The sequence below is a fragment of the Triticum aestivum genome, chromosome 3B, assembly GCF_018294505.1.
Source record: "Triticum aestivum cultivar Chinese Spring chromosome 3B, IWGSC CS RefSeq v2.1, whole genome shotgun sequence".
Lineage (NCBI taxonomy): Eukaryota > Viridiplantae > Streptophyta > Magnoliopsida > Poales > Poaceae > Triticum > Triticum aestivum.
Genome location: NC_057801.1, coordinates 50515034 through 50525685, shown reverse-complemented (window position 1 = coordinate 50525685; position 10652 = coordinate 50515034). Strand labels below are relative to the sequence as shown.

Sequence of the window (10652 nt, the reverse complement as noted above, 5' to 3'; positions counted from 1 at the left end):
TTAACCGGTAACGATCCGCATACCACACTTGATACTTCTGATATGCTGACTGATTGTGAGGTCTACTCTCTGATTGCACTAACGTGTCTCTTTGATCCCAAATTTTTATCCACGCACAGTGTTTGTTTGCCCAATCCAATATATCCTGATTGTTCCTTCGATCGAACCTACAAATGATGCACGGGACAAAGCATTAGCAAACATAGATTTATTCAATGCTCTACTACATACTCAAAGACATGCTTGCTCACCGATGCAGAGATAGCATTTCCTCATTGCTCTCCTCAATTGGAATACCTTGTCTTCTTCCAAATTGTCTTGCCACACGGTCTACAAAGTGCCACTCGACTGCGAAGAAGCATAACATTGGGCACCTCGCCCACCAAAGATGGCTATCACGAGTGCACATCTCATTAAGATCAAAGCCACGATCTTCCACATAAGGCAACCAATGTACCCGCAAAACAAAGAGATACATTGTTAGATACAAGTTTCATTCTTGACTAAATTTGGTCTCATCGAACTTCTCAATACCTGCTCAGCAGTCAAGGTGTCCAGCTCGTTCATATAGCACTTGTATCGCACATGCGAGCTTCCTGTGTACACTGTCACTTGTTCCCAATAGTAAGCAAGCGTAGGGCGCCGATATGGATCATCATCATGCACCCCGTCATGATTACCCTGTGGGTTTGGCATCTTGGGGTTCTTGAAATCGGGCCGTCCAACCGGGATCCGCTCCCACATCCACACGGATAGGCTCCAAACAAACCCAGCCAATGAGGATGTATCTCCCTTCATGCGACACGCCAAGTCAAGCTGCAATCAAACAAACATGTTAGATATGGAGGCGCATGACAAATGCAAGATAAATGGTTGAAAATATCTCTTACCTGACGATACAAATATGCTAGTGCGGCCGAACCCCAGCTATACTGGGTATCCCAGTTATTGAGTAGCTCCAGGAACATCCAGAGGGCTGAGTTCCTGGTTGCATCTGAGAAGACTACCTTGGTTAGTACATACCACAGATAGGCCCGCGCGTACTGCTGCACAACCACGTCATTGGCACCCCGAGGGCACGGATTGGTGTTTCCTCTGACCAATTTTAGCCAGGAATGCCTCACTCTCGCGGTATCGGCCTTGCCTTCCTGAGGGCCGTCGGGCTCAACACCAATTAAAATGCCAGTCCATTCTCGCCACTTACCGACGCTGACACGACCGGTAACAGCTTGTCCGTTGATAGGAAGGCCGCTTATCATAGCCATGTCCTGTAGGGTCATCGTCATCTCCCCACATGGAAGGTGAAACGAGTGAGTCTCCGGCCTCCAACGATCCACAAGTGCGGTCAGCGCCGCGTGGTTCACCGGCGGAGCGCGTCGCTTAAACTGCAACATGAATGGGAGAAGACCCAATCTCCGAATGTAAGGCTCGTACCGCGGGTCGTAAGTAAAGTCATCAGCGGAATGACCCCTCATGCGCATAGCAACTACAAGCTGCAAATAAAGTGATGTTTTAATCAATACAAGAACACAAATGAGAAACAACGAAAATTGATAAGTCTTGCTTCTTACATCTCTGTTCTCAATGGCACGAGCACGATGCTCCTTATCCCACTCATCGATTAATCCGTCATACCAAGGTCCATCATCATCCGCCATCTTACAAAACAAATCACAAACATATATGAGTACATGAACAATATCAAATAATACTATTTCCTTCTTCAAGTTATGCCATATGAACACACCATTCTTCTCACACATAACCACATCATTTCTTTCTTCTACATATGCACACATATCATCAAATTTCATCATCTCTTTTGCAAAAAGAAATCATGTCACACACAATCATCAAATTTCATCATCTATTTTGCAAAAAAAATTATGCCATCTATATATTCAACTATATTGTCATACCACTTCACACATATAATATTTTTTCTAAATATATTTGCTTGCCAAAGTAGTCTTCTCAGATTCAAACAAATATTATGCCATCTATATATTCAACATATATCTAATTTACTAGCACTTGCATACATCATCTATAATTCAAAAAAAAAACACAAACTATGTCTATTGGTGGACAACTACAAACATCTACCAACTACACTACCTGCCAAATCATCTATCAACTACAAATTATTTCCTAAAACAAAGAAACCATCTACTAATCTAACATCACCTAATGTGAAATAATGCATCCAACAAAAGAGGGGAAAACAAAAACAAATTGGAGGGAATAGGGGAGAATACCTCAAGGATGCTTGGGGGGGGGGGGGTCAGATCCACAAATTTGGGTGGAGGATGGAGTAGATCAAGGGGGGTTTGGTGTGAGGGAGAAGAGGGGCGAGAGAGAAACAACTCTCTGTTCTTCGGCCGCCGCCAGGGAGAGAGGTTGGGGATGAGTGGGGTGGGCCCGTGGGGTTATCCAGTTACCAGGGCCAGACGCCAGGGGTCCTTGGCGTCTGGCCCCTTTGCCACGTCAGCAGGTCAACGGGCAGGCGGGCAGTACGGGCCAGGGGCCAGACGCCAGGATCTGTGGCGTCTGCTTCGCAACCCAGACGCCAGGGATGTTGGCGTCACCTGAAAAGGTCAGAAACGATTTTTTTTTCAAAACGAGGTCAAATCGGAATTTTGTTAGCCACATAAGTCAGAACAGTAATTTTGTCCGCTACTTGCGGTCCAGATAATATGAGCAAATGCCCGTACGAGCCATATCGCTGCTCTTGCAGTATAAGAGTTATATACATCTCGCACCAACATACAATTTTTTATAATTGAGAAGCAATATTTTTTTCATCCCACAAAAAAAGAGGCAATACTTTTTTTGTGGTGTCAAATGTAAATCTAGATGTCTTCTACATATTTGTAAACGTTTACTATATAATCTACACAAAAGAGACAAAATGAAAATGTCATTTTTACTCATAATTCTGTCTTCTTTGTTCACATAGTGGTTTCTGGATCACTATTCTCTGGTTCTAGGAGCATCTCCACTAGCCTCCCCAGGACGTCCCCAGGACATCTTTTTAGGCTCGGTTTTAGGCTCGGACGGCACTTTTCGCCGAAAAACGGCCCAGCCACGCCCCAACGCCCCCCAGGACGTCAAAAAAGCACTGGCAAACCCAGCCGAAACCCGGCGCGTTGGGGTCTCTTGGGGACGCCGGCACAAGTTTTGGCGAATCGTGTCTCACCACATGTCCTTTTTTTTGGCTCACTTAATCATTCTTCTCACAAAATTTTGCTTGGGGTGGGGTGTGACTGGGAAGATGCCCTCTTTATTTCACCGGATTTCGCCGGATGACCCCAAGACACCAATTTTTTTGGTTCGGATGATGTTCCTGGGGTGCCAACGGCTGGAGATGCTCTAAGACGCCTCAGGTAAGTAGCGCATCCAACATCTGCCGTTCTTGTTCTTAACCATGTGGTTTGTCCTCATTTCTCGGTGCCTCCTTTTCCTATTTAGGATTGGTGTACATATAATTTATGCAATCTCATGATGCAGTGGTTGGACACTCACCAGAGTGAACTGTTGTGTACTAACTTCTGGCTGCTCGAGAAACCACTATGTGAACTATAAGTATAGCCACAATTTGCATGAGTATGGCATGGAAGCTAGCTCCAATTAATGTATTTACCAGCTTGGCATTCAGTCTGGTTGGTTTCAACATATATTGTTAATTAAATCAGAGTTGACACCATAAATAAATTAGAATATTTTGGCCACAAAGTTCCTTTGTAGCTGGTCCTACACGGTGCCCCTTATCTGTGCCGTTCACCATGATATGGAGATGTGTGCTAATGCCAGCAACAGTAGTAATATGTCTGTAGCCACAGAGAAATTAGTCTGAAAAGACTGCTACATGAACAGTAGCGAGATTCCCTCATGTGCCACCAGCGCTGTCCCCGTCGTGTCACTCACTCTATCTCTGCCGACATTTGCATGCAAGACTCTCCCTCTCCTATTTATTTACTCCATCTGCATGCACTGCAGCACACTGTCTCTCCTGACATGCAAGACACACACACTCTCTCTTTTTTCTTTACTCCACGAGCACCAAAAGCACACACATGTGACACTGTTGTGGTGAGGAACCTAGCAAAAACTGAGTCAAAACAACTACAAGAAAATGACCTGCAAAAAATACATGTAGTCTAGCTTTGACTTTTGCCGGCCATACCTTTTAGTGGGAGAGTACCTTTTGTGATTAGTTTTAGCGAGGGAGAGCTTGTGCTGTTGTGAATGTGTGCGAGGCTCCTAAAGAGAGCAAATCATGTAGAGAGAGGTGCATGCATATGACGCAGAGCAAGGAGAGAGAGCTTGTGAGAGATTATGCTGTGCAAGCATGTCCGAGAATTGTGCATGTGAGAGTGGAGAGAGAGAGGGCCCTCTGTGTATGCGTGTGAGAAAGGGTAAACAGAGAAAGGGCCTGCATGCAGGTGACAAAAGCCTGCAGCGGGTCTGACGAAGACATGACATCTCAGCAGAGTATTAAGCATTAAGAGAGCCTGCAGCAGCTGTTGTTTTTTAAATCTTGGCACATATCCATATGCACCTGGGTCCAGCTTGGACGGTTATGATATAGGGTGTCGCGTAGCTGGTCCTACAAAAAACCGTGCTCTATTTTGGCTCGTGTAGATGACTCACAATCTTAAATACACGAGAAAATCTTAATGATGAACTATATAGGTTGATTCGACATTATTGCCAACTTTGGTTGTAGACCACTGTTAGAAGGGATTTCTATTTCTTTGCCCCTCCTTCCTTAGTTGTGCTCAATTTTGTCCAGCACATCTAACTTTGCTCACTTTTGCCCTTCTTTACTCACCTCCGTCTCAAAGAGCCCAAATGTTGGCTTGCAGTTGGGTCAAAGCCATTGGCCAGTACTTCGCCCGGTACTGACGCGTGAGGTCCTGACAGGTGGGACCGGCTTGGCTCAGTCGTTTGACTTAAAAACACGATGAAATATCTCTCTCATTTCGCATCCCGCCGCACCCCCCCCCCCCCACCTGCACCTCCCCCAGACCCAAATCCAGCAACCGTCGTTAGCGATGACGACACCGTTGGAGAGGTTCTGCACCGATGACACTTTCTTACTAGAGAAGTTCAAGGAGATCTGATCCTGGTTTACAAGCACCAAAGCTCTGGCGCATCATGTCTTGCAGTTGTTGATAGATGCGAGAATGGATGAGATCTGATGGATAATTCCAGATCGAGTCAAGGGCGTGACTTGTATCGGGGTTTTCGTTTGGGCGATGCGCGAGGCAATGGAGTCGTCGGATCCTCGACAGTGATCTTGCCAGTATTCGTATCAGTCTTGATGCGGCCTGTCGGATCCACACGTCAAACAAGAACTCCCTGGTATTCTGGGTGATCTACATGCAACCTCCCCCTGGTATGTCTCTAGACATAATTATGCCAGATAATGTAGAGGAGTTTCTGAGGACCGTTGAAAGGCATGCACGCGATGACGAGCAAATGGTGCAGGATGATGATGATTATGCTATCATGCATGGATCAAGTGTTACATAAATGTTATCAAGAACTCAGTCCCATCGAAATTGTCGAGGCACTAGAATTTTTGTTTCACAAAGACCCGGCTAAAGTTCATGAGATGACTGAAGCAATGAATGAATGCAAGATAGTTGAGCATGGTGACAGGTTTGCAGACTATTATGATAGTGTTACTGCAATGGAAGTTCATATTTGATTGCTTGTATCTGCGTTGGTAATTCCCCGAAAAGTATAGATAGTTTAGAGTTTTATTTTTAGGTTTTAGTTCACCAGACGAAATATCGTCCGGTTCTATGTACAAATTATCGCAGTTTCAATGAAATACGTCGCGTGTATATCAAAAATCGTCCGAGTTATTTGAGTTGTTGTGAAAATGTATGGGGTTATGATTGGACGGTTGCCTCCCGCATCCGTATCCGTGGATTGGTCTCCCCTCCTCCCCCCCCCCCCCTTCCCCCGCCCCCGATCCGCGGACGGATGCGGGTGGATTTTTTGCGGGTTGCCGTTGGAGATGCCCGAAATGTGTGTACTTTCTTTTGTTTTTATGTACTATGATCTAGTGTTATATCTCTACCTCTATCCTTAGTTCTTTTTCATTTTCTCTGTAGGGTTGACCTTGCTGTCCTGGTAATGCAAGTTTCAATCACAGGTTATACATCTTGGTTGTTCTGATATCATAATAGTTTCGAATGAATATAACTAATCTCACAGCTTGGATTGATTGCATTTTCCCCAAATGCAAATGTTCATTTCCTGTATCTGAATTATTGGCACCTGCAAATAATGAATCAATGTTTTATTTTATCTTCTTGTATAATCTTATTTCTGTGATGTTTAATTAATAGTGAAAGATGAAAATGTATACTTCCTTGTTTTCTACTTGTCTTTCTCCCTGATCACAATTTTCTTGCTCTTGAACAAGCACTGTGATTTTAGTTGCATGAACATGCAATTTTAGTTATAATCATGAATTTTATGAATTTCTGCTTTCAGGGAGGTATTCTGTATAAATTCTAGCCTAACATTTCTTTGTACGTATGAATCTATCTGTTCACAATGAATGCTATACAACTTTATGTCACTTATGAATTTATGTAAATCTGCATTTTAGCAAGGTGTTTTGATTCTGTTGCAGTTCAATCTCCCTGCATATTCTGATATCTGAATTTATGGTGGTGTTCTGGATATCTTGTAGTTTAATCTCCATGCAGATTCTAGCAAATTTCGGAAAAACTTTTTTCTGAATTCCTGAGTTTAATCTCCCAGCAAATTCTAGCAAATTTTGGAACAACTCTTTTCTGAAGCTCTGATCTGCAGGTCCCCAGATGACAACACAGAAGAAATTTAGAGGCTGGGAAGATCATGGATTACCTTGGACTGACCACAAGGATCTTGGTCTGCAGGTTTCTTCTTTCGCTTCTTACATATGTTCTTTGATTGTTCTCTCTTTTGGTTTGGATCTGAATTTTCATCAATGGTCGTGCTGGGGTTGATATTTGGGCGATCGGAGGAGTAGGAGGAGAGAGGAAGCAAGAAATGGAAGGAAGAAGACCTAAGGGGACCTCATAGGTCAGGCGAATCTGACATTCTACCAACATCCATGGCGGCGGCCTCTGGGGTTTCTGGTTTGCTCCAACGAGGCAGAAGGAGGAAGAAGACGATATGTGCGTTGAGCTGGGTCCAATTTTCTGGAGTGGGTTTTAGCCCGTTTAGATGTTGGGCTTCTCTGTGTACAGAACATATACAGAAACAGAAGGGGTTCTGTTTCTGTTGGGCTGGTCGACTGAACCTAATTTTGGGTCAGTCAGTTTCTTTTCTCTGCTTTTGTTTTTTGTTGTTTAGGAATCGACTGATCCAATTGGAAAATTCAGTCAATTTAACTGTAGCCGCTCCCGAGTGTATGTGTGTATATATGAGCGCTTGCGTCTGTACTGTGTTAAAAAAAAGTCCTTTTACTCATAATTTTGTCTTCTTTGTTCACACAATGGTTTCGCACCATTTTCGGATTCTACGACACCGCACTTCATCGTAGCACATCTACGTTCTATCGTTCTAATTCCTAACCATGTGGTCATTCTAATTCCTAATCATGTGGTCAGTCCTCACTTCTCAGTGCCTCCTTTTCCTATTCAGGATTGATGTACATAGAGTTTATGCAATCTCATGAGGTAGTGGTTGCACACTCATTAGAGTGAACTCGTGTGTCCTCACTATGTAAGGCTTTGTTCGTTTAATCCCCGCACCCGCCGGGATCGGCGGGGTTTTGGCCTAATCCACGTGCTTTTGACCCCGGTCGGGGTAGGATCCCGACCTACCTTATATGCGTCTTCGGTTAAACCCGGCCGGGTTGATATCCCATCCAAATCCACCCCAAACCACAGGGATTCCACTGGGCTTTCACCCACGTCTCCCCACCCGTGGAACAAAACCAGTCGTCTCAGTCTTCTCGGCTCGAAAGAAAAAGGAGGAGCGGGCGAGAGCGGCGGCGGCGTCGACGCCGACAGGGAAGAACTAGGCGACGGCGAGGGGCCGGAGCGGGCGATCTCTCTCCTCCACTGAAGACCGGCTGCTGCGCCATCCTTCTACCTCGCCCCACTCTCCCCAAGTCAGCAGCCGATCTGCGACCCTCTTCTTCCATCCCCGGCGCGAGCTCGGCGGCCGCACCAACCTACTCCGGTGGCCCTCCCCAACGTTTCTATGCCGGTAAGATCTTCTCCCCCACCCTTGTTTCCTTCCTCTCCCCCCTTTTGATTTCTAGGGTTTCCCGTCCCCTTTTCCACCGGTGACAAGGGCCGTCTTGCCGGCGAGGCTCCACCTCTCCTCTCTGCTTACTACAGCTTCCCAGTACCCTCCTCTGTACTTGCTCTACCTGTGATTTGGTGCAAATGGTGTACCTAGTTGAATCTAACCAAATCTGCTACATAGTCGAATCTTTTTGTCAATGTCATTAGCAGTGCACATATATGCTACTAGTAATCTAGTATTTATTTGTCCCTGAGATTCAGTACTATATTTGCAGCTACCTGTAGAGAATCAACAAGATGCAATTGTAGCTATATAGTTTTGTCAATGATATCCTTGGGAGGTGAGAAAAGTTGAGTTTTATGTAACTGAGGTGAACATCAACTACATGAATTTTTTCTGATAGTGGGGATGAAGAGAAATTTAGGTAAAATGCTCTGAGATCAAGGCATCTTGAAGCCATGCAACTACGACAGTGCATTTTACTAATTTAGATGCAGAAAGTTTTACTTGTCAGAACATATAGAATATATTGAGATGTGTAGACATAAAATGTTTTTGTAATAAGAGAAAAAAATATATTGCCTCCATTAGAACGATAACTGTTTCATACCACTTTATGTTGCTTGACCTGACTTGTATGTGCTACATTAGAACGATAACTGTTTCATACTACTTTTGATGTCTAAATCTGCATTTTGCCTCCATTTTCTGTAGGCCAGCTTCACCGCCTCACAGCCGCAGCAAGACCCCGCTTGGGGCAGCATCGTGAAGACTAAGGTATATTAATCTTGATGTACATACTTGGTTTTCTTTGTACCCTACTGGGACTCGCATCTTCATCTAGCTCACATGAACCTCCCTTGTTCATCTAGTAACCTGAAGCTGATGGCTCAAGTAGCCCACATGAACCTCCCTTGTTCTCTTATTTCCTTGCAAGATCATCTAGAATATGCAAGAATCCCCCTTGTAGCTATTTTCATGCATACTGGTCTTGAACACCCAGAATATGTGTAGTGTGTGCATCCATTGGTATCCGCCAGATTTCGTAACTTTTTATCTGAAATTTGATTTCCCTAGAATGCACCATGATAAATGCTTATGAGATGAGAATCCATTCATGTACATCATCTTATCTTGTCCTTTTTATGTACTTATCTTGTCCTTTTTTTGTCCTGTTTTCCCCTGATTATGACTGTAATGGAAGCTCTTATTTATACAGTGCATATTGGAACTGAATTGATCTATCTCCGCATTTCATTTAATTTTGCTTTGCCCTCCTTTTGCAAGTATTATTTTGTACCAAAGAAAGAAATCTTTTTTTTGCGGGGAAAGAAAGAAAGAATTCTTTGTTCATAAACTTGTGATTTTGGTACTGTTCTCTGAAAGTAGACCATAGTTTTTTGTGGTCATACGAATTTAGTGTATTCTTACACGATGTATAACGCTGTATCATTGATATATATGCATGGTTGTTCATTTCTAATATTATTATTCTGTGTTGCTATTTGCAGCTTTCCATTGGAAGATCATTTTTTTAGTGGATATGGATGTGATGTTGCTGCCCATTTGATCCGTGAAATTTTGAAATCAATGCACGATTATTTTATGATCTTTCTTTGCTAGCTGGTCATCAATGCTTTGATATCAGTCCTTTGATGTGGACTGACCGCCCTTTTTTGCCAATGCAGTGCATCAATCACTACGGAAGCGACATCGGCGAGATTAGAGTCGTCTGTTCTATACAACAATAATTTGATCATGGTTGGAAATATAATAATATTGTACATCGGTGATTGTTGATTAGGGTCGTTTTTTGACTTCTAAATATTCAGAATTCATGTTATAGTTTGATATTTTTTCTTCTAAAATATCAACTTGCAGCAAGCTTCTCATATAATGTTTTGTTCTGACGCAACAAAAATACTGTTATGCGGATTTGGTGCTTGGATGTATGAAATTTATAGCAAGTTTGTCGTGTGTGTGATGTTCTTTTGATTTGGTGCAAAGAACAACGATAGGAGGTTTAGTTGATTTGGTGCTGAAGTGTACAAAGGCCATTGATGGGAGGTTGCCGGGGACTAACCGAACACGTATTGTTGTACAGAGATTAGCAGGGTTTGTTGGTTAGGGGATTGGGTGACGAGGTGGGGATCACCAAATCCCTGTGTGGGTCTAATCCCCTAGAGGTTTGGTTCCAGTGGAACCGAACAAAGCCTAACATATATCTGTTATTTTTGTCGACGCTTGTGTCGCTACATTATGATCTTTATATAGTGGACTACATGTAGCCACAAATTGCATGAGTATGGCATGAGAACTAGCTTCAATTAATGTATTTACCAGCTTGGCATGCAGTTGGTTGGTTTCAATATATGTTGTTCATCTAA

General features: G+C 43.5%; 1 long non-coding RNA gene across 1 annotated transcript; it reads left to right on the top strand.

Moving 5' to 3' along the window:
* Positions 1 to 8020: 8020 nt before the first annotated feature.
* On the top strand, positions 8021 to 10211 carry LOC123064662 (uncharacterized). Its single transcript, XR_006430759.1, has 3 exons — positions 8021 to 8223; positions 8980 to 9042; positions 9954 to 10211. It is a non-coding gene; the product is annotated as an uncharacterized lncRNA (long non-coding RNA).
* The last annotated feature ends 441 nt before the right edge of the window (positions 10212 to 10652 follow it).